This window comes from Rhyacophila brunnea, unplaced genomic scaffold (assembly GCF_057557595.1).
Source record: "Rhyacophila brunnea isolate RB1 unplaced genomic scaffold, BYU_Rbru_1.0 scaffold_21, whole genome shotgun sequence".
Classification (NCBI taxonomy): domain Eukaryota; kingdom Metazoa; phylum Arthropoda; class Insecta; order Trichoptera; family Rhyacophilidae; genus Rhyacophila; species Rhyacophila brunnea.
In genome coordinates, this window is record NW_028232871.1 from 168,353 (window position 1) to 190,260 (window position 21,908).

Consider the following 21,908-nt stretch of genomic DNA (forward strand, 5'->3'; position numbering starts at 1 on the left):
AAAAAAAAATTCAAAAATATGATTACGCCACGTTAAAATAAACCTTCCTATTTGCTAATTTATTGTCTTGCATGAGAATTCAATTAATGAATTATTATGATTCCATTAATATTATTTCAGTAATAATAAACAAGCGCTAATCTGAATTTTACTCCATATTCATTACCGTTCTGACAGATGACAAATTATTTTGAAATTGTTATCGTTGAGTTTTGTCTTGTATGTTGATGATGTTTTGACTATTCCGATAGTCTTGAGACATTTACAGGGAATGTGTTGTGAATTTTGTCATCAGTGGTCTTGAGTCATTGTATTTCAGCTTTGGTGCCCCTGTAAAACGGTTCTAAATATGGATTGTAGTTACAATAAAATGTACATACATTATATAGTTTTAATTTAACCTGTTTTTTATACAAATCTTCAATTCCAACTCTGTCATATCATTTTATACAGAAAATAACAAAGATATTTGGTATTATAATAACATGGACATGTGAAAATCAGGAATTGACCATGCTTTTTGGGATGTTAATTAATCATTTCATTGTTTCAGGGAGTTACATAATTCTTTTTATAATAATTGGTAAAAAGATGTATCGATTGGATTTAACGAACTGAAAAAATTCTTACAAAATTTGCCTTTACAGAATTTTTATTTTGTGGATAGTGAAATAAGGTTACCTATCTAATTCACTAGTCAAACTTTTAGGCTAAGAGAAGACTTTTATTTTATTATTTAAGATTTAACAATAGTTGACGTGCTTAAGGTTCAGCGCACATGACTACAACCTGTGGGTGAGACGGTAAGAAACGTCTTGAATCATCGTATCATTGATTTTAGCCGCAACCTAGGTATTCATTTTGTGGACTTTTGGACATCTGGAATGTCTGGGAAAATGGTGTCATTCTGGCGAGTGAGTCCACATGACGAATGTACACGGGGAATGTGTGGTAAGTGACATAACCTACCACATTCGCAGTTGGGAACCCCACATTTTCTCATGTGCATTCCCCATGCCCTGACAGTCTACTCAATGAATAACAAGCCTGCGACTGAAACCACTGTGGCATCGTTAACTTTGATTCATTGTGACATGACACATCTGTATATCTTTGATACGCAAATGTTATTTCCACATATTAAATGTTTGTTAATTGAACTAAGCACAGCTATAATACGGTCTCGGTATGTGATTATTATATTATTAGGTTGTGAAATATTTTTTCTAATTAAAAAACTGTTAAATTTTCATATTTTTGTTTTGTTTTATTCTGTTCTTATTAAATAACCGCTTCCAAATTTAATATGTTGTGATGAAATAGTAAATAGTAGATATACTAATAGTCTGTCTAATTGTATTGTATTGATGTTTACATAGCTAATAAGATATTCACCGGACATGCAGAGTAATTATTAAATTTAATTAACGGTCATTAAAAACGTCGTAAATTAATTGAACATCACTTCTACGACCAGCTTATTTAATCATTGGTGTAACTTATTTGTGAAGATTCATAAATGTTGTCAATAAAATATAAACTTACTATTGAATGTTTTACTAGATTAGTAATTTTACATGGAAAGTTTAATTTAGTTTTGGGATGAAATATACCAATGCAGAATTTACAGGAAAAATATTATGCTTGCGGTGGGTTTTGAAGAGAATCTCAAGTATTACTAAATTGTTGGGATATAAAAGTATCTTATAATATTAATCACAGGTCCCAACACCGCTAGATACACGTTCAGCACTGACATGTACCATATATAATAAATGTATCTTATTATTTGTGGCCTAAATTGACCTAACTAGAGGCGTGTTTTTACATAATTATACAAACACCAGCACATTAAAACCGAGAAATCTGATGACATGTCAAGTATGTTTATAAAATTTATGACTATTGAAAACTACAGAACAAGTAATTTTATATTTTAGGTTATACACAATACAGGTGATCCTGGAGTTACGACGTCGTAAGTCGAGTTTCATGCAAATGTATGCACTTTTTTTGGTAAATTTTCAGTATAGGAGCTTACTCAAGGCTTGGACAAAACCGAACCGTAAGTGCAAGAGTGAAAGCATTCGGCACGCTTATATTCTCCGCAATATGCATCATAGTAAGATGGAATTTATACGGCTGAATTAAATATTTTTTGTACACGTCGCCGATAAATATGGGTTCGAATGACTCCATTCATTCAAAAACTGCAAGCACGTATTGCTGAAATTTAATGTTTCTGTGCTAAATATAAAGTTAGTGGTGTGTTTAAATTTGGTAGCCGTACTGAGAAACAACATGATGGTATAACATTTCATGGTTAAGTTAATAGTAACAAAATTGAGGTTCTACATACTGTGCGTTATTCGCAAGAAACACGGCTTCATATAGCTGAACAATACACACTCTTTATATTATTACTCTGAGAGCTTACTATTTATGGGTTTATCATAGGCGGAAATTCCGTTTATAGCACACAGCATTAATTTTATGTTCTAATAATTATCACTCATAACTTTGGGAAACCAAATTTATTGACGTCTTTATAACCTTCTAGTTTCATACATCGTAACAGGTGCAATCGGCAATACTGTCATCCGATCTGTCATTCTGAAGCAAATTCGAGTGCAAAAGATTTTTACATTGAAAATATTAAATGAATAAAAACAAATTACACAATTTTTTGAGCAATATGATAAATCAGCATTTATTTTCAGTTACAATGTATGTACATATTATGTTATACGGTTTGAAATACTGCATCCGATTCTGTCATCCCAATTATCAGTGTGTGCTAACATTTAATGTTTTTATGCCTACGTGTGGTGCAACGTAAGTACTAAATGTTGTAACTCAAGGAATACATGTGTATTAAAAAATAAAAAAAAATAATAAATTCCATTTTCATGCTATTGCCCTAAGAGTTAATTCACCGTCGTACATCAAGTTTTTACTACACGATAAGTACACTACTACAGTTCGAGTGCTTAAAGTCAGACAAAGTTATCTACAAAAAAGTGTTTTTTTTTTTTTGTTGAGATAACGTTATTTTACATTTACGGCTACATGATAGTCAAACAACGTTATGTCAATCTTTTCTAATTTCTTATTAAATCATCAGTAAAGTTTAACGCTAACTACATAACGAGGACTTAGTGTCAAACAACACTATCTACAAAAGTGCAACTTTACAGGAGAGCCAAAAATCGTTATTTTAGATTCTTGTAACTTAACAAGGGAAATGTTTATTTAAAACCTAATGTTCATATTTTATTGTGTATTGTACATTTATCTTGCTTATGATGATGTTAAAATTTATAGGGATAGTTTTTGAAAAATATGAAAACAAGGGTAACTTATGTAATTAGCGTTAAACTTTACTGACGATTTAATAAGAAATTAGAAAAGATTGACATAACGTTGTTTGCCTATCATTTAGCCGTAAATGTAAAATAACGTTATCTCAAAAAAAAAAAAAAAACACTTTTTTGTAGATAACGTTGTCTGACTTTAAGCACTCGATAAGTTACCCTTGTTTTCATATTTTTTAAAAACTATCCCTATAAATTTTAACATCATCATAAGCAAGATAAATGTACAATACACAATAAATTATAAAATATTAACATTAAGTTTTAAATAAACATTTCCCTTGTTGAGTTACAAGAATCTAAAATAAGGATTTTTGGTTCCTGTAAAGTTGCACTTTTGTAGATAGTGTTGTTTGACACTAAGCCCTCGAGTTGTGAGAGCCTATTCCACTATAACCTTTTGTGAAGCTAAAATTTACACATTCCATATCTACGTTGACGTTGACGATCGCGTGCTAGTGGCTGTGTTGTGACAGGATGAGTAATGATTGATCACGGTATATAGGTTATCCATAAATGATGTTTAAAAATTTTAACTATAGGTCGATTCTGAAATATTAATTTACCAATTCCATGTCTTGTCATAATTAACAAAACGCAGCAAAAAAGATGTTTTTAAAAATTGGCTCATTCTGAGGTATTGCAGTTACAATCATGATATTCTACTGTGTACGTAGGAATGTTTGGGTTACAAATGTCGACAAAATCTCTACCCATCGTGTATTAGGATTAATAGTGACAGTCATATGACGTATTAAATGTCTGTCTGAGACTGACTAGAAGTCTAATTTCAAAATAAAGTGAAAAAATTTACATTGAGATTGGAAATTAATAGTTCTCTTGGTTTCTATGCAGAAGTCACTACCATCTCTCTTGTGAGCTCAGAATATAACATGTACCTAGTCTTCGTTTTCTGCCGAGGTCTGACTTACCAGAAATTCCTTTGAATGATAAGATACAGAAGATAATATCTCTCGGAATGCCGCACAATGTGGCCGAACCATGTCAACTTTCTTTTACATCCTCGATATTCATAAAATTGTCTTTCATTGTGATTGGGAACGTGCGTCTGTACACCCACAGCCGTATTTCAAAACCTACTAATCTTATGCCATCTTGACAGGACCCTGGCAGTTTTTTTATTTTTATTCTGTTTTATTAAAAAAAAAACTTCCAATAAGATTTTAGTTATCTACATCTTGATTAATGGGGTCATCAGCTGTGTGGCTACATTTTCTTCCGATGAACCTGGGTCCCAATGGAAGGCCTATCCAATCAATTATTGTCATCAGATTAGTTACATTTATTTATAATATATAATATTCATTGCAGAAAACCTTGTTTTTAATCTCTGCAGAACCAACATCAATAGAGTATGTTTTAAGTCATTGGGTCATCTCAGAACATTGCTCATAAGTATAAAAATAGACCTCAATTGTCTCTTGAGTTTGTCTGTTTCCACCAGATATTCCGTTAGTAGAAAAACGTAAGAGGGTCTGAAAAAATTCTATCTTTTCGACGCATGGTGATATTATTAAAAGCATACATCAGTGAAACGGCAAATAATTTTCAACAGTAGGTGGGACGAAATTTTGCACTCGTTGCCAATCAGAGAGCGATTGCTAGCTGTGAGCACGTCAATTTGTTTTGTGATGGCGTCAGAGGAATATATTCTTAAATCGTGTAAAGATGACTAAAAAATGTTAGGCATTTACTCGAAAAAGAAATCATGTCAATGAATATATTATTATTATTACTAATATAACGATAAACATAACATTAAATGGACGCATGTTAAATTTTTATGACAAATTATGTTTTGTTCAGCATGCATCGTTTGCACAATCTGCGCGTCGCGTAGTCATGATCTTTTTAGACCATGCCTCAGCTGAAGTATAGCCTTAAATATTCGCTGTGAAATTTGATTTCAATTAATTTGGCAACGCCCACGGTGGCCGCGCGGCATAAGCGTTGGACTATCATGCCGTGGGTCCCAGGTTCGAATCCTGGGTCTGGCAAGTACACATATTGTTTTTCAATACTGTGTGAGTCAGGGTATGGACCTAATAGGTTGAGCAAGTGGCTGACATCCATTTCTCGTAAAAACAAAATCTGTTAATACAAACCTCTACTCTGTGGAGGCCCATATGATCCTATTAGGATCGGACATGGTCGAAAAAAAAAAAAAAAAATTGGGACTATTTAAATGCCCATTGCAACATACACTCAATCTATTTGGGCATGTTTACATGAACAGTGCAGTGTATGGGTTAATGACTGGTTCGGAGAATGTGTCCACATTCCTGCTGTTTTTTTTTTTTTTAACAATCAAGAGAAGTGTATTAAATTGTGACTGATTTTATCATTTAAACAAGACAAGTGTTCTTTTAAAGTTATTAATAATTCAACTGCTCAAATTTTGGTTTTGGTACAGAATTAGCAGTGTATGGTATTTATCAAGGCAACAATTTTTGAGGGCTGTTTGCCATTTAAATGATAATTAACTTTTTGTATCAGGCATTATATGTCTAGGTAAATTGTGTAGGATTTCTAAAATTGTTACTGTCCGTAAATAAATATAAGTGAAACAAAATGTTGTGATGTAACATTCCAAAAGCGTTATTTGGATTTGGGTGCTGAATTTCTAAAAATGCTATATGTATGTATCAACTTACTGTTAGAAGTTGTTAAAAAAGCATAAAATGTGTGTTGCCATACTTGACACACCATAGTAACAGAAACACGGTGCTATAAAAACAGTTTATAACTGCATAAAATTATTAAATGATGGTATTTAAAAAAATTAAATAAAGTATTTTATTCCAACGTCGACGCAGCAAGAAATAAAATTCCCTCGATTCGTAATTGTGTAAGACCGGAAGATAAAAAAATTATATACTTAGTAAAGCAAGGAATAATGGATGATTATAATTTTCACTTTCCTATAAAAATATTGATGTTGCATGTGTTTAGGTTAAATTCATGTAATGAATGTATTCATGTTAACTCTTACATACTAATAAGAATGATTCCGATAAGACCCCAAGATTGTTTTTTGGAAGTAATCTATTTATTCTTGGTTCATGAATAATGTTTGGATAATTCCACAGTTAATACTATCACTATTCCACCCTTTCTAAGATGATATATTATTTTTATACAATATTAATGTGATCTAAAGAAATATTTGCCTAAAATGTAGGTGCTTTTTCGTAAATTCTGAGACTTGACTCACAATTTTTGTCCCATTTAACTGACCATTTAAATAAACTATTATTTTTAATAGTAAGCCTGGAAGATTCTATGGTACTATTGTTTGTGAAGTCAGTTTTAGTTGTAAGTCGATGTAAAACAATGTTATAATATTATATTTCTTTAGTAATAAAGTAATCTAAATATTGTGAATAAAAAAGTTTTACAAAAAAAATGTTTATTTATTTCATACGAGCGTTTGTACCCAGCTTCGCTTCAGGGTTTTGCTTTGCGTTTGTGTATTTTAGACAATTTTTTTTGGAAATTTCATGATTTCCTGTCGCATAGAACAATCGACATATTTCTCATTGTTATGGCAAAGGCAAGGCAAATCGAGAATTGAAACCGCTTGACGCTACATACAGATACAGGCGAGCCACTTACAACTTCCAAAAATATCAGGTAAATTTCATTTGTTGTAAATGACTTGTGTTCTGGAGGAATTAGACTGCATGATCATGTCAAGAACTTTTACTGGTACAGCTACCGGCCTGTACCTAGTTATCCACTGATGATTTTGTTGGTATCACTCTGGAGCAGTGGTTCTCACGTGAAATTTAACTGTGGCCGCACAATTGACATTGACAGTTCTATGGAAACGTCTGGTGGCCGCACCAAATTTCACTTTTGTTGTGATTGAAAAAATTAAAGCTAAATTTTATTTACTAAAAAAATAGATTTATTTATAGAGAAGTCCATTCAGTAAAAGACATTTGAACTTTTTAGTACATATGTATTTTAAAAAAAAATGGAAATTTCTCTATACTCCTTGTTTTCCAATTTGAGTCGCATGGCTGCTTCTAAGTTTACATTTGTCAACTGGCTTTGATATTTGTTTTTAATGAAGTGCATTACACTGACAGTATACAGTTAGTAGTAGGAAAAATCAACAATATTAATGAAGCAATTGTTGCCAATTCTTTGAATTGACTTAATTCTTGGTCGACGTATAACTTTGAGCAAAATTATTCAACTGTTGTATTATTAAAATGGTTTATAAGTAACTTGGTCATGACACATTTCCAATAACGCATATTTATCGTTAGCCCAGTTAATTAAATTAAATACTGAAAATAATGTTGGTGGCGCAGCAAAATCCTCCGGTGGCCGCTCATGAGAACCACTGCTCTGGAGTAATCTTTGATATCTTCCACATTTCCGGAAAGATACTCCTTTATATCCTCCGATATAGTCTCCTTTGTGAGATTAAATATACAGTCATACTTGGTTATTATGAGGAAGATGGGACAGATTGAATTTGCTCGTTATATCAGAGAATCGGTATTTTTAAATGAGCGGTCACATAACACGAAAAGTCGCAATTCAAACAAAAATACACAATTAGAATTTTTCCCCGAAACAAGCATGGCATTCTACGTACTTCACAAACCTTGGATTTTTTTCCAACCATATGCGTGGATACTTTTTCAATCCTGTCGGCGAAAACACCAATTAGGTAGGTACTTAGACACTTAACTAGTGTCATCAGGCGGCATCCTGTCCGGTGAGATTTTATTGCTTAGGGTCAAAATGTTTTTAACCGATCCACACGTCATTAACAGCTTTAAGAAAATTTTGGGTGCTATATTAGCTCGGTATACCCGATAAGAAGATCGTTATAAAAATAAATAAATGTATGGAGAAAATCATAAACTAAAATGTCGAAAAAAAAACGAATGTTTCCTCATTACAACCGAGATCTCGATATATCCGTGATCGTAATAACTGAGCTCGACTGTATATGAATGTACGTCAATATCAGTTTTAATAATCCTTCTTCGGCTTCAGCGCCGATGAAGATATTATAATTAATTAGAGTGTTGTACCATTCAATTAGAATTAGATTAAATGACACGGGTTTCAGCTTCCGGTATTAAATTAACTAAACATTCTTTTAATTATTAAATTAAGACATTATTGTCCATCTTTATATTATCCATTTCGAGTGTTGATCATAGACCAAAACTGCCGGCTAATACCAGTGGCGGCTTCTCTAACACCATGTATGTGCGCTGCACTCATTTTTCCTAAACATCTCTAAATGTGCAACAATGATATTCATAAGTCATCACATGTTTATCGCAATTTAATCCATGTAAATTACCAAAAGCATGCACCCATTGAACAGTCATCGAAAACGAGCGCTGTGGTGAGCGCCTTAATATCGATCTTGGTTTGCCATTCATATTACACTGTGTAATAACAGTTCAACCCGACACGTGAAACCCATAAACAACTCATAAATGCACAAAATTTTATGGCCTTTTGGGACGCAGCACAAAATTCGACACAGAAAAAAACAGTTACGCGGAAATATGTAGTAACTGAGATTTACCAGGATTAATAAAAAAATAGATTTTTTTATTTAAATCATATAAATTCATTGAAAATAGGCTGATATTGGATACAAATTGATTATCAACATACATATTATGGATACGATCCTTAAGTATTTGCAAATATTTGAATATAATTTATAAAAAAGTAATATCTTAGTTAGCATGTTCTTTCTCAAAGTGAGTGAATTATCATAACAGATTTCATATTTTTAACAATGCGGCGCGGAGTTTTATTGCTTTTTGTAGCAAAGTAACTGACGCCTTGTCGAGAGTCGAAAAATACGTACCTACTGACACATACCTGTTATCAACAGGCTTTTGTTGGTTTCTGTAAATATTAAATAAAAAAAAAACGGGCCGAACCGCTACCCTGATATCTATAAACAATTGAATGAAACACCTGATCTGGTTCCCTGCTCAACTACGTTAATATTTTATTTATGAGTAAAGGCCTACGTCCGGTGCATGAAAATCACTTACTGGGCGGAGGTGTAATTAAGATAAATTTTAAAGTATAAATGATGATGGATGAAAGAGATAATTTTAAGACTAAATATAAAATAAAAGTATTCAAATCAAGTAAATTTTTCCGCGCATTGCGCGACGTTAAAATTTCCGCACGACGGCGTCGAGGTGATCCTCGTGATTCGCCAAATCAAAAAGATCATCCGATCGGATTTGGCCAATCACGAGAGTCCTTTTTACTGGTCGGCGTGGGTCCAGGGAATTTCAAAAGAAAAGTAAGCGTCCCTTGAAAAATGTGTACGTACCTGCGACTCTAATTGTAAAAACTAAATATATCAAACTGTAAAAAAGACTACAAAATAATCTTGTCCGAGAAAAAGATTAAAATATATAACACTAAGACCCGCACAAGAAAGACTCCGTGATTTTATTTAATTTAACAAACTTAATATATCCTTTTTTGTGATTTTTGTGTTTTTCCTGTCCAGAAATCGGATCGCTTTTATATTGGGCAAGTGATTAAAAAAATAAATGAAACTTATACGATAAAATTTTTGAGAAATAAAGGAAGAAACAGATATGGCTGGCCGGTGGTAGATGATATTTGTCAAATTAATAAAACCGATATTGTTTTGGTTCTAAGCGAACCGAAATCACATCGCAGAGGAATTTTGATTTTTGATTCAGAAGTTTTAAACAATTTTTCAGTATATTAATAAGCTGTATTCTAATGTGTATGGTGTATACGACATTATGAGTGAATAAATATTGTGTTATGTGCATAAAAGTTTGCTGAATAATTGTATCATAAGATTTTTTTATTACCTATCATTTTTTATCTATGGCATTCTAATCGAATGCGATTGATTTGTATTTTTTTCGTTATTGGTATACTTACATGTATAGTTGATTTAAATTAATTAATTGTAGTTGTAAACAAATGTTCCTTTTTATATTTTCATTGGTTATATTTCTCAAATCATTAAAACCGATATTGTTTTGGTTCTACACGAACTGAACCCATATTATCGCAGAGAAATTTTGATTTTGATTCAGTAGTTTTAAACAATTTTTCAATATGTTGATAAGTTGTATTCTAATGATTATAACATATTTTAAAATAGGTATAGGCATATGTGTAGTTAATTTAGTTTATTGCGGTTGTAAACAAATGTTACTTTTTTTTTTTTTTTTTTGTGATTTTACCGAGGCTTTGACTGCGACTCGCTGTCATATCGCCTCTTCTCTTCTAGAAGGGGATCCTTCGATCAGGTCCTCACTCCTATTCTGTTAAATGGCTTTATAGTTATTTTGTCTAGCTCTTCCGTCTTTCTTTCTTTCTTCTTTAGACGCCAGTGTTTTATGCACCAGAATCGCTCTCCTCCGTATCCATCCCTTCTGTATTTTCGATACATCGTGTAATCATTGAATTTCAGATAGTCTAATTCAGACCTCAGCCAAGTCTCTGAGATTAATGCTATTGAAATTTTTTGTCTTATTAAGTAGAGTTCTATATCATCCTTTTTTTGCTTCATACTTCTGGCATTCCATTGTAAAATCCTAATTTGTTTTTTATTATCCATTTTGCTCCAGAACCTCCCCTAGAATTTCCTTTAAGTGTCCTTCTTTGAATTGTTTGCATACCCAGTCCACTGCTTTAATTATTAGTTGTTTAATGATCTGCTGCCAGTCTCCCCCTTTCAGCAAGACTTTCATAATTTTTCCCATCGCGTTAATCTTCCCCTTTGAATTTTTTTAATTTTTTGTAGGCTTTACGCTACTACCTGTAGATATTATTGTTGAGCCTGAAGCTTCTACCACCGCTTCTTCTTTCTTTTTGTTTTCCTTAGTTTTTTGAATTGTTTCGCTTTCATCTCTTCCTACGATTTTTTTTTGTTTTAATATGTCAGCATAGCTATTATTTAACATATTTTTTTTTGCTTCCTTGAAAGGTATGTTCATTTTTTTCATTGCTTCTTTGCAATTCTTTTCCTCTTGCCACTTTGGGCATTTTTGGCTGTTTGCCGCGTGGTTACCTTTGCAATTGATGCACGTAATTTCCTCATTTTTTTCGCAGGTTTTGTGGTTTTCACCACACTTAGGGCACGTTTCTACTGTACGTCCGCAATTGTTCGCGATATGCCCATATCGCCAGCATTTGTAGCATTGCATAACCCTGAATACATACGGTTCTACAGCAAAAGAGACTCCATATATGTAAATTGTTCTCGGCAATATTTTCTCCCCAAATTTAATACTGACTGACGAGGTCTTTGTCAGCTCTCCTGTATCACCTTTTCTTGTCAACCTCTTAAGGTTGATTACTTTTGCATCACTTTTGATTTCCATTTGCAGTTCTTGGAGGTCCATATCAATATCGACTTTTCTTATTACTCCATAAGAGCAGGAGTCATTCTCTTTGGTCACAAAACCGAGATCTTTGAGTTCTCCAGCTTGTTTCACTTTATCTGCTTCTTTTTCGTCTTCTACTTGGATGTACGTCTTTAAATTTTTATTGTAAATTTTCTGTACTTTTACTCCTGCCTTATGCAGCATCTGCGCTATTTTCAATTTTAATGGAATTTTACTTCCCGTCGCTATCATGACGATGTTTTGGTTTCCCTTTGGAGTGACCCCAGAGTCTCTTCTGGGTTTTTTTCCAGAGGTCACCGTCTGCCATTCTTCTTCTTTTTCTCCAACCACTTCCTCTTCATCATCGTTTCTTTTCTTCTTCGTTTTTTTGGTTTCATTCACTTCCATCGTGGTGTTTTCCATTTTATTGCTTTTGCCGTTCACGCGGTCTTGGAATTCGCGCAACAGTGTGAACAAAAAACAGTGTGGACAACCCCTCGCTTCACAGCGTTTGACGCACTCCCCACACAAAGTGCACTATCCGTGCAACAATAAATATTTTTCACTTTTTCTCAAGCACTGGCACTGATTGTCAAAATCACATGGGACCACACATGTTGAGTTTATTGTCAAATTCATTTACAAACAATATTATTTTTGTTGTATCCCGTATTTATAACCGTTCGCGAGTAACCAGGCGAATAGCGTCCCGAATACGCAAGCGAAGTTGTACAGCCTCACTCCACCGCTGTTGGCTTCCGACTGTACTTTTTTATACTTACTACTATGTTCAAAAAAAATTCATAAATAACTATTAAAATTATTCCACATTAGTTTTATTGACAACCCTGACAGAAGTTTATCTAATGATGAAAACACGCCAGAACAGGCTCGGTACTTCGCCTACTACCAATATCTTGCTAAATTGAACCTTATACACCCATCACTATGGTTCATATTGTTTTGAACACATCTATTTACTATTAAATCTTTTCCTTTATTTATATATATGGCTACATTTGAAAAATACAACGCTGGGCGAAGTTCGGGTTAGTACACCATGCTTCGCCTGGTGTCTTTCAATGATCAAAAATTAATGTTTTTCCTACAAAATGTGAAATTTCATGTCACTTGTACAAAATTGACAACGCAATACTTCATTGGATATAATTACTAGTTACGAAAACATTTTAATTTTTATGATATTACGCAAAATCACACTAAAACTAGGTGAAGTTCGGGGTCACGACGGTACAATTATTGTGAAGAATGCATAGACGACGCCATAGTTTTCCCTTGTCACTGCCAATACAAATTTGAGGTCATCCGCGTTGTTTAGTCTAGAGTCTGGCCTTCAGAATGTTGCCTGATACCACCTCAGGCTGCTAGGTCTAGCAAAATAGCTGGCAATCACCGATTGCTACCACTGAAATTTTGATATAATATGTGTATAGGTAATATGAATGTTTCGTTAAATCACGTGCATTTAAATATGATAAATTATACATCTGAACCGCTCGAATACAAAGCAATATGTGATTATCATGAAAATAGCGATCCAATATAACGTGAATATTAATCTCCCGCGGGGCCCATTTAGAATAGAAGAAGATACATAAGCAATGTAAAAAATAAATTTTAACATTATTTTGTTTCAATGTTGGTGCGGGACATTCATATCGAAAGAAATGTTGATAAATAATAAAGCAATGTATACATCTGAGAGGAATAAATCAATTCTGATTAGAATAGGAATTTATAAGACCCAAAGGTATGGAATCAGCTTAGAGGCCTTCATCCAGCAGTGGATTAATCCAGATGATGATGATAATGACGATATTATGAATGGGTAAATATAATATCAGCAATTTTGATAAATATAGCAATTCATATGACCGACAAAAATACAAATAACTTAGAGAGGCCTTCATCCACCAGTGGATTGATTCAGGCTCATGATGATAATGGCATTATAAATATATATAATATAAAATCACCGATTTTGATAAATACAGCCATTCAAATGACAGAAAGGAGTAGAATCAGGCTAAAGATGCCTTTATCCAGCAGTGGATGGGTTCAGGTCGATGATGATAAGGACGATAGAAATAGGTATAATATCAGAAATTCGTTAAACCGATAGTAGTAGAATCAGGTTGCGTAACCCATCATCAAGCAGTGGATTGATCCTGGTTGATGATGATGATGATGACGATATGAATATGTAGATAAATATAATATAACCGATTTTGATAAATATAGCAATTCAAATGACAGAAAGGAGTAGAATTAGGCTAGGGAGCCCTTTATCCAGCAGTGGATTGGTTCAGGTCGATGATGATAAAGACGATAGAAATAGGTATAATATCACAAATTCGTTAAACCGATAGTAGTAGAATAGAGGTTGCGGAACCCTTCATCCAGTAGTGGATTGATCCTGGTTGATGATGATGATGATGATGACGATATGAATATATATATTGGTTCAAAAAAATAGTATTTATAGCCATACTAAAAAAAAAGAACACTACCGTCGTGACCCCGAGCTTCGCCTGCAGTACCTTACATCGCCTATTTTAGTTAAACCTACAAATTACCCTTCATTCTTTGACAATGGCATTCCTACTATCTTTCCAAAGATATATTTTTTTATAGTGGTAATATTTGTGCCAAAATTTGAATCTTACTTCATGTGGATGTGTCAGGAAAACTCTTTGTTTGTGATGCGGGAGTGTCGAGTTACGAATTGTCTTACAAAAATTTGTCTGTAAAAAGAATCTGTTGAAGGTAAGTTATTATTTTTGTATTCTATAGGTTTAATGAAGTTTTATATTTATAAATTGAAAATATTTAGAAATCTATCTTTGATTATAAGCATTTAATTTGAATTAATAAGAGACTCGAGCCTTTTCCCGCCAAAGTGATCCCAGCTTCGCCTACGCGTAGGGTTGGCACCACCATGTGTACTTTTTATTATTTTACATTCCATGAATTATGTTTTTGAAATATCTGTATTAAAATAATATGTCTGCATGATCTTGTCAATAAATATTACTTATTAACTACATGAGTATATTTTTTGTTTCAGATAAAATATTCCGTGCGAAGAAAATGTCTAATAAAAAAAGAAATTACACCACCAAACACGACGAGGAGATGATGAATATTGCATTAGAATTAATGCGAGATAAAAAGTTATCGTCATATCAAGCGGAAAAACAATTTGGCATTCCAAGAAGAACATTGCTGGATAGGCTACATGGTAAACATGTAAAACCAGTTGGTTCTCCAACCCGTCTTACTCAGGAAGAAGAAGACAAAATTGTGAAAGTTTTAATTGCTGCTGGGTATTACGGTTGTCCACTGACTCTGCTGGACTTAAGACTTGTGGTACATCGATACCTATTGTCCAATGGGCGACAATTTTTATTTGATGGCAATCCGCCAGGGAAAAAATGGGCATATTCTTTTCTTAAACGTAACAAAGTTAATTTAACAACACGATCCACTCAAAATATAAAAAGATCACGCGCCGAAAAAAATTCAAGTGAAATCGAAATGTATTTCAAAAACTTGAAAGAGACATTGAAAGATGTACCACCGGAAAATATATTAAATTATGATGAAACCAATTTGGTGTATGACCCGGGTGCGTCCAAGTGCATTTTTCGCCGCGGTATTAAATATCCAGAACGTGTAGTGAATTACACAAAAGGATCAATTTCTGTGATGTTTGCCATATCTGCAGGTGGTGTTTGCTTGCCACCGTATGTGGTTTATAAAGCGGAATATTTATTTCACCAGTGGCGAATAAATGGACCTATTGGAGCAAGATATAATAGGAGCAAATCTGGCTGGTTTGATTCTGTTATTTTTGAAGACTGGTTCCAACAAATAGCTATACCTTGGGCTAATTCTAAAATTGGACCAAAGGTTATAATTGGAGATAATTTGGCGACACACATCAATCATTAAGTTGTAGATTTGTGTCAATCAAACAATATTAAATTTGTTTTTTTGCCACCAAACTCGAGTCATTTGACTCAACCGTTAGATGTTTGTTACTTTGGGCCCACGAAGAAGTTGTGGCGTACTATATTATTAAAATATAAATACCAGAATCCAAGAGAAACATCTCTAAATAAGGCACATTTTCCAGAACTTCTTAAACAGCTGATTAACGAATTGGACGAAAAAAGGCATAATATTACTAGTGCTTTTGTAAATACCGGCATATACCCTTTTAACCCAGAGAAAGTACTGCGGAAATTTCCTGATGTATCAAATAGAAATGAATATTCAATAGAAAAATCATTTTTAGATTACCTGAAGGAAAATAGGTCACCCAACCCTATGAAGAAAGAAAGAAATAAAAGACTTTACATCCAGCCTGGTACGTCTGCGTCAACTTACAATTTCCCCCCAGAACGTTCTAATACATCCAGTAAAATAATTGTTCCAGAATATGCTAATACATCAGCAAATAGCATAATTGTACCAGAACATTCTAATACATCTAATGAAATAATTCTACCTGGAACATCTAAAGATCCAAAAGATTGGAAATGCTCAGAACACGAAAGGCATCAAAACAAAAAAAATACAATAACTTCGGATATTGAAATAATTCCACCCACTAAAACTAAGAAGCGAAAAGAACACACTATACTTACAGATTCATCAGATTCTGAAGAGACTATTTAGTAGCATTAGTAGATATACGCTATTAGATGAATCTGATAACTTTTTGCCTCGAGAAGATAGTGATGTTGACACCGAATCTATTAAATTCGGTGAAGTGTCTGAAGAATTTGAGAGTAGAAACATAAAAATATTGTTTTGGTTCTACACGAATTGAACCCATATTATCGCAGAGAAATTTTGATTTTGATTCAGTAGTTTTAAACGATTTTTCAATATGTTAATAAGTTGTATTCTAATGATTATAACATATTTTAAAATAGGTATAGGCATATGTGTAGTTAATTTAGTTTATTGCAGTTGTAAACAAATGTTTTTTTTATACTTACTACTATGTTCAAAAAAAAATCATAAATAACTATTAAAATTATTCCACATTAGTTTTATTGACAACCCTGACAGAAGTTTATCTAATGATGAAAACACGCTAGAACAGGTTCGGTACTTCGCCTACTACCAATATCTTGCTAAATTGAACCTTATACACCCATCACTATGGTTCATATTGTTTTGAACACATCTATTTACTATTAAATCTTTTCCTTTATTTATATATATGGCTACATTTGAAAAATACAACGCTGGGCGAAGTTCGGGTAAGTACACCATGCTTCGCCTGGTGTTTGTCAATGATCAAAAAATAATGTTTTTCCTACAAAATGTGAAATTTCATGTCACTTGTACAAAATTGACAACGGAATACTTCATTGGATATAATTATTAGTTACGAAAACATTTTAATTTTTATGATATTACGCAAAATCCCACTAAAACTAGGCGAAGTTCGGGGTCACGACGGTATGTGTGTATACATTTTTATGATGACGTTACATTTATTTTGAGGTTATGGGTACCTATTTAATTTTTGAGACGATGTTATGAATTAATTCGCATTTAATATCTCTCGGGAACATGATTAAATCAAATAAAGTATGTGTATCAGTCGATCAGATGTTTGTCAAAAATGAATTTTAATTTTAAATTATATTTATATCCAGGCTTTAAATAATTTTCATTGGTTCAAAAAAATATTATTTATAGCCATACCCTAAAAAACAAAAAAAGAGCACTATAGTGTGTGTATACATTAAATGATGACGTTACATTTATTTTGAGGTTATTGGTACCTATTTAATTTTTGAGGCGATGTTATGAATTAATTCGCATTTAGTATCTCTTGGGAACATGATTAAATTAAATAAAGTATGTGTACCAGTCGATCCAATTAGGAATAGTCTGTCAAAATGCATTTTAATATAAATATCGTACTCAAAAGTATATTAGTACTAACATTGTTGCAAACGTGTAAACGTGCCAGCCATAAAAAAGTATTTAAAAAGAATGAAATTTGGAACACCAGTGGCGGACGTGCCTGTCAGATTTTTATTTACGTAGTGAATTGTACCAAGCTTATGATTTTTTCACCGGAAAAAAGTGCGCTAATGCCTACATTACGATATTTGAATACAAATAATCGAATTCGTTTGTCAAATAAAGGATTAGAAGGTCTTAAGCGACGAAGACGTCATTCTGTGAGGCGTAAACAGTAAATATGGCGATTGCATACGGTGTGTAAGAAAATATCGGATATAAACGTCACGTGCATGTAAAATCATGGAAAATTTCTGAAAGGTGTTCAATTCAATCGGTAGATGAATCAGTAGCGCACATTTCGAAGTGAAGATGTAAAAATAACAATAAAATGTCGCTTAAATGAGCTGTTGGTGTATTTTCCAAAATCTCTTAGGATAATAATATATAGGAGACTAGCTGAGCCAGCTGGCTCTCGCCAGTCTGTCTCGCTAGGTCTTGCAGACGGCTTGGCGGTGTTGGATTTTAATATAATTGATAAGTATGCATAGATGGCGCCATAGTTTTCTCTTCGGGATGGGTTTTTTATTCACGTCAGACAGTTTGACATTTCGCTAATAATAGTAGAATGATGTTGCGGAATCCTTCATCCAGCAGTGGATTGATCCTAGTTGATGATGATGATGATAACGATATGAGTATGTAGATGAATATAATATCACCAATTTTGATAAATACAGCAATTCAAATGACAGAAAGGAGTAGAATATGGGTAGGGAGGCCTTTATCCAGCAGTGGATTGGATCAGGTCGATGATGATGAGAATGATAGAAATAGGTATAATATCACAAATTTGTTTAACCGCTAGTAGTAGAATCAGGTTGTGGAACCCTTCATCCAACAGTGGATTGATCCTGGTTGATGATGATGACTATATGAATATGTAAATAAATATACTATCACCGATTTTGATAAATACAGCAATTCAAATGACAGAAAAGAATATAATCAGGCTAGGGAACCCTTCATCCAGCAGTGGATTGATCCTAGTTGATGATGATGATGATGATAACGATATGAATATGTAGATAAATATAATTTCACCGATTTTGATAAATACAGCAATTCAAAAGACAGAAAGGAGTAGAATCAGGCTAGGGAGGGCTTTATCCAGCAGTGGATTGGTTCAGGTCGATGATGATAATGACAATATGAATATGTAGATAAATATAATATCACCGATTTTGATAAATACAGTAATTAAAATGCAGAAAGGTATAGAATCAGGCTAGGGAGGCCTTAATCCAGCAGTGGATTGGTTCAGGTCGATGTTGATAAGGATGATATAAATAGGTATAGTATCACAAATTCGTTTAACTGCTAGTAGTAGAATCAGGTTGCGGAACCCTTCATCCAGCAGTGGATTGATCCTAGTTGATGATGATAACGATACGAATATGTATATAAATATAATATCACCGATTTTGATAAATACAGCAATTCAAATGACAGAAAGGAGTAGAATCAGGGTAGGGAGGCCTTTATCCAGCAGTGGATTGGTTCAAGTCGATGATTATGATGACGATATGAATATGAGGATAAATATAATATCACCGATTTTAATAAATACAGGAATTCAAATGACAGAAAGGAATAGAATCAGGCTAGGGAGGCCTTTATCCAGCAGTGGATTGATCCTGGTTGATAATGATTTAAATAATATGTATAACACCAATTATTGTTGAATACCTTTTAAATATTTTTGGGTTATATGAGCTAATTGAATGTATATAAGTTTCATTGGTTTAAAAAATTATCATTTAACAGCCATAAAAAAAATGTGTTATCAGTAGATTTCTTGAATTTCGAAAAAAAATCAAAAATTCAGTATATTGGCAAAAAAATTCAGTTGATCTACTGAAATTTCAGTAGACATGGCCACACTGCTGGGTTGATCGCATAGTCAGTGTTGCCATGTCTATCTACTGAATTTTTAAATTTTGACTTGGCAACACTGGGTTGATCGCATAGTCAGTGTTGCCATGTCTACTGGAATTTCATTAGATCTACTGAAATTTTTGTCAGGAAAAGAAGAATTATGATATTTGTGATGAACAAAAGTCACTTTTTACATGATTTTTTAAAAGACACTTGTGAGATTATGTCAATATGCACGCTTTCACAATCGTTGAATTTTATACATTTTTGTCAATCTACTGATATTTTGAAGAAAAAATCAAAAAATCTACTGAACTTTGAAAATTTAAGTTGGCAACACTGGTTGATACCTTTTAAATATTTTTGGGTTATATAATGAGCTAATTAAATGTATATAAGTTACATTGGTTCAAAAAAAATTCATTCAACAGCCTTACAAAAAAAAAGTGACATTACATTTTGAAATATTATTCCTTGGTAATGTTAAAACGCCGATATTTCGTGCGCCCGCGTTTCAATGAAATGATCAGTTTTAATCGGAATTCGTATAAATGTTATTATTTATTTGAATAATTATAGTTATCTATGGGTACTTGTTATAAATGTGAGTTATTATATAGTGCTGTGCATTTTTAAATCATTATGAGACGTAAATAATATCACCTGTCGTTTTATACATAAACAACAAATGACGGATGGTACCTAGTTTTTAAAAGTGATTTTTTTGTGACTGTGTTAAGTTTTATAAAATTGTGCTCACTTCAAATTGTAGTCACTCGAATGCATCTGATAAGTAAATATGTGGTGGGTCAATTGAAACACCGTAGTTTAGTATACATAGCGTGATAAATACGCGCAGTGTCAAAAGACTTCCTTTCCATCAGAGGTGTAGAAACTGAACTTAAACAAAGAACTTAATTCATAAAAATTTTAATAAATCAGTTCTAATATGTTTATCGGTTAATCTTATTATGATTAGTTTGTGAAAATTGATTGTATATATCGGTTAAAACGTATTTTAAATTTAAAGCTGCTATCTTTGTTTAGATGGTTTGAGTGCTGCAAAAATTGTGAAAAAATAAATTCCCATATTGTCAATAAAGTGAAGTTCGTGCCGGAAAGCTTTAGAGAAACATCAATATTATATTGCAAGATAACTTAAATTCGGAAAACCCTTTCTTTCACACTCTATTCGACCGTTTTGAATTAAGAACATTTAATTAGTGTGTTTGACGTTTGAACCCATCGGACATAACGAATAAGGCTCACAATCGCTAGCAAAAACGGGCAACGCTGTAGGATAATAATATATATGAGATTATTACACAATCACGCAAAAAATTTGAATTCAGTTTCCAAGTTCCAATTATAACATTAAAAATCGAGAAACTTGACCTGACGAAACCAGATGAACGCGTAAATACTTATCAGAACTCGAGCACTAGTACCTATTCCGGGACTTGAGACTGACGTCAACTCGATATAAGTCTCATACTCAACTGGAACTAAAACTAACTCCATATTATTTCTATAAAACGAACATGTCACCAATTCTGTCCTTCACTTTACCAACTTTACAACTGGGGAGAAAGAGAGAGCAATGACAGTTGAGTATACACAATGTGACCAGACGTCCCGTTTTCAGGCGGCGTGTCCCGGTGTCCCCGAACACAGTTTAGGGACGTCAAAATGTCCCGTTTTCGAAAAGAAAGAAACTTGTGACCAAGATACAGAATTATTTGATGAGTAATATTCACTTTTTTCTAATTACATTACACCGGAAAAGGTGTCTGAATGGAACACTGGAAATGTTTCAACCGAAAGTCGTTGGGTAGAGTTATTCAAACACTTTAAAGTACAAAAAATTTCGTATAATTATTATTGAATATAATATTATTTTATGTCTGCCCGGCACTAATGCACCAGTAGAAAGGGTCTTCTCTTAAAGTATAAAAGTAAATTCGAAAAAATCCTGCCAAGAATTTCATTCGTTTTTTATATCAGATATAGGTGCAAAATTTGTTCTTCGGAAAAATATAACATCAGATCAAAGCATCAGATAAATTTTCATGTATTTCATACCGTCCTGTGTGTACTTTCATTAATAAATAAAATAATAATATGTACCTACTATTAAAAAATATGTAGGAACTCAAGCGTTGTATGCGCCTACTCA

General features: G+C 33.0%; 1 protein-coding gene across 1 annotated transcript in view; it reads right to left on the reverse strand.

The window, feature by feature from the left end:
- Positions 1 to 11,286: 11,286 nt before the first annotated feature.
- Positions 11,287 to 21,908, reverse strand: part of LOC147070576 (uncharacterized) — a 221,352-nt gene continuing 210,730 nt past the window's right edge. The window contains exon 2 of the mRNA XM_085949105.1: positions 11,287 to 11,916. The gene's annotated coding sequence lies outside the window, so the exon portion shown is untranslated. The remainder of the gene's footprint in view (positions 11,917 to 21,908) is intronic.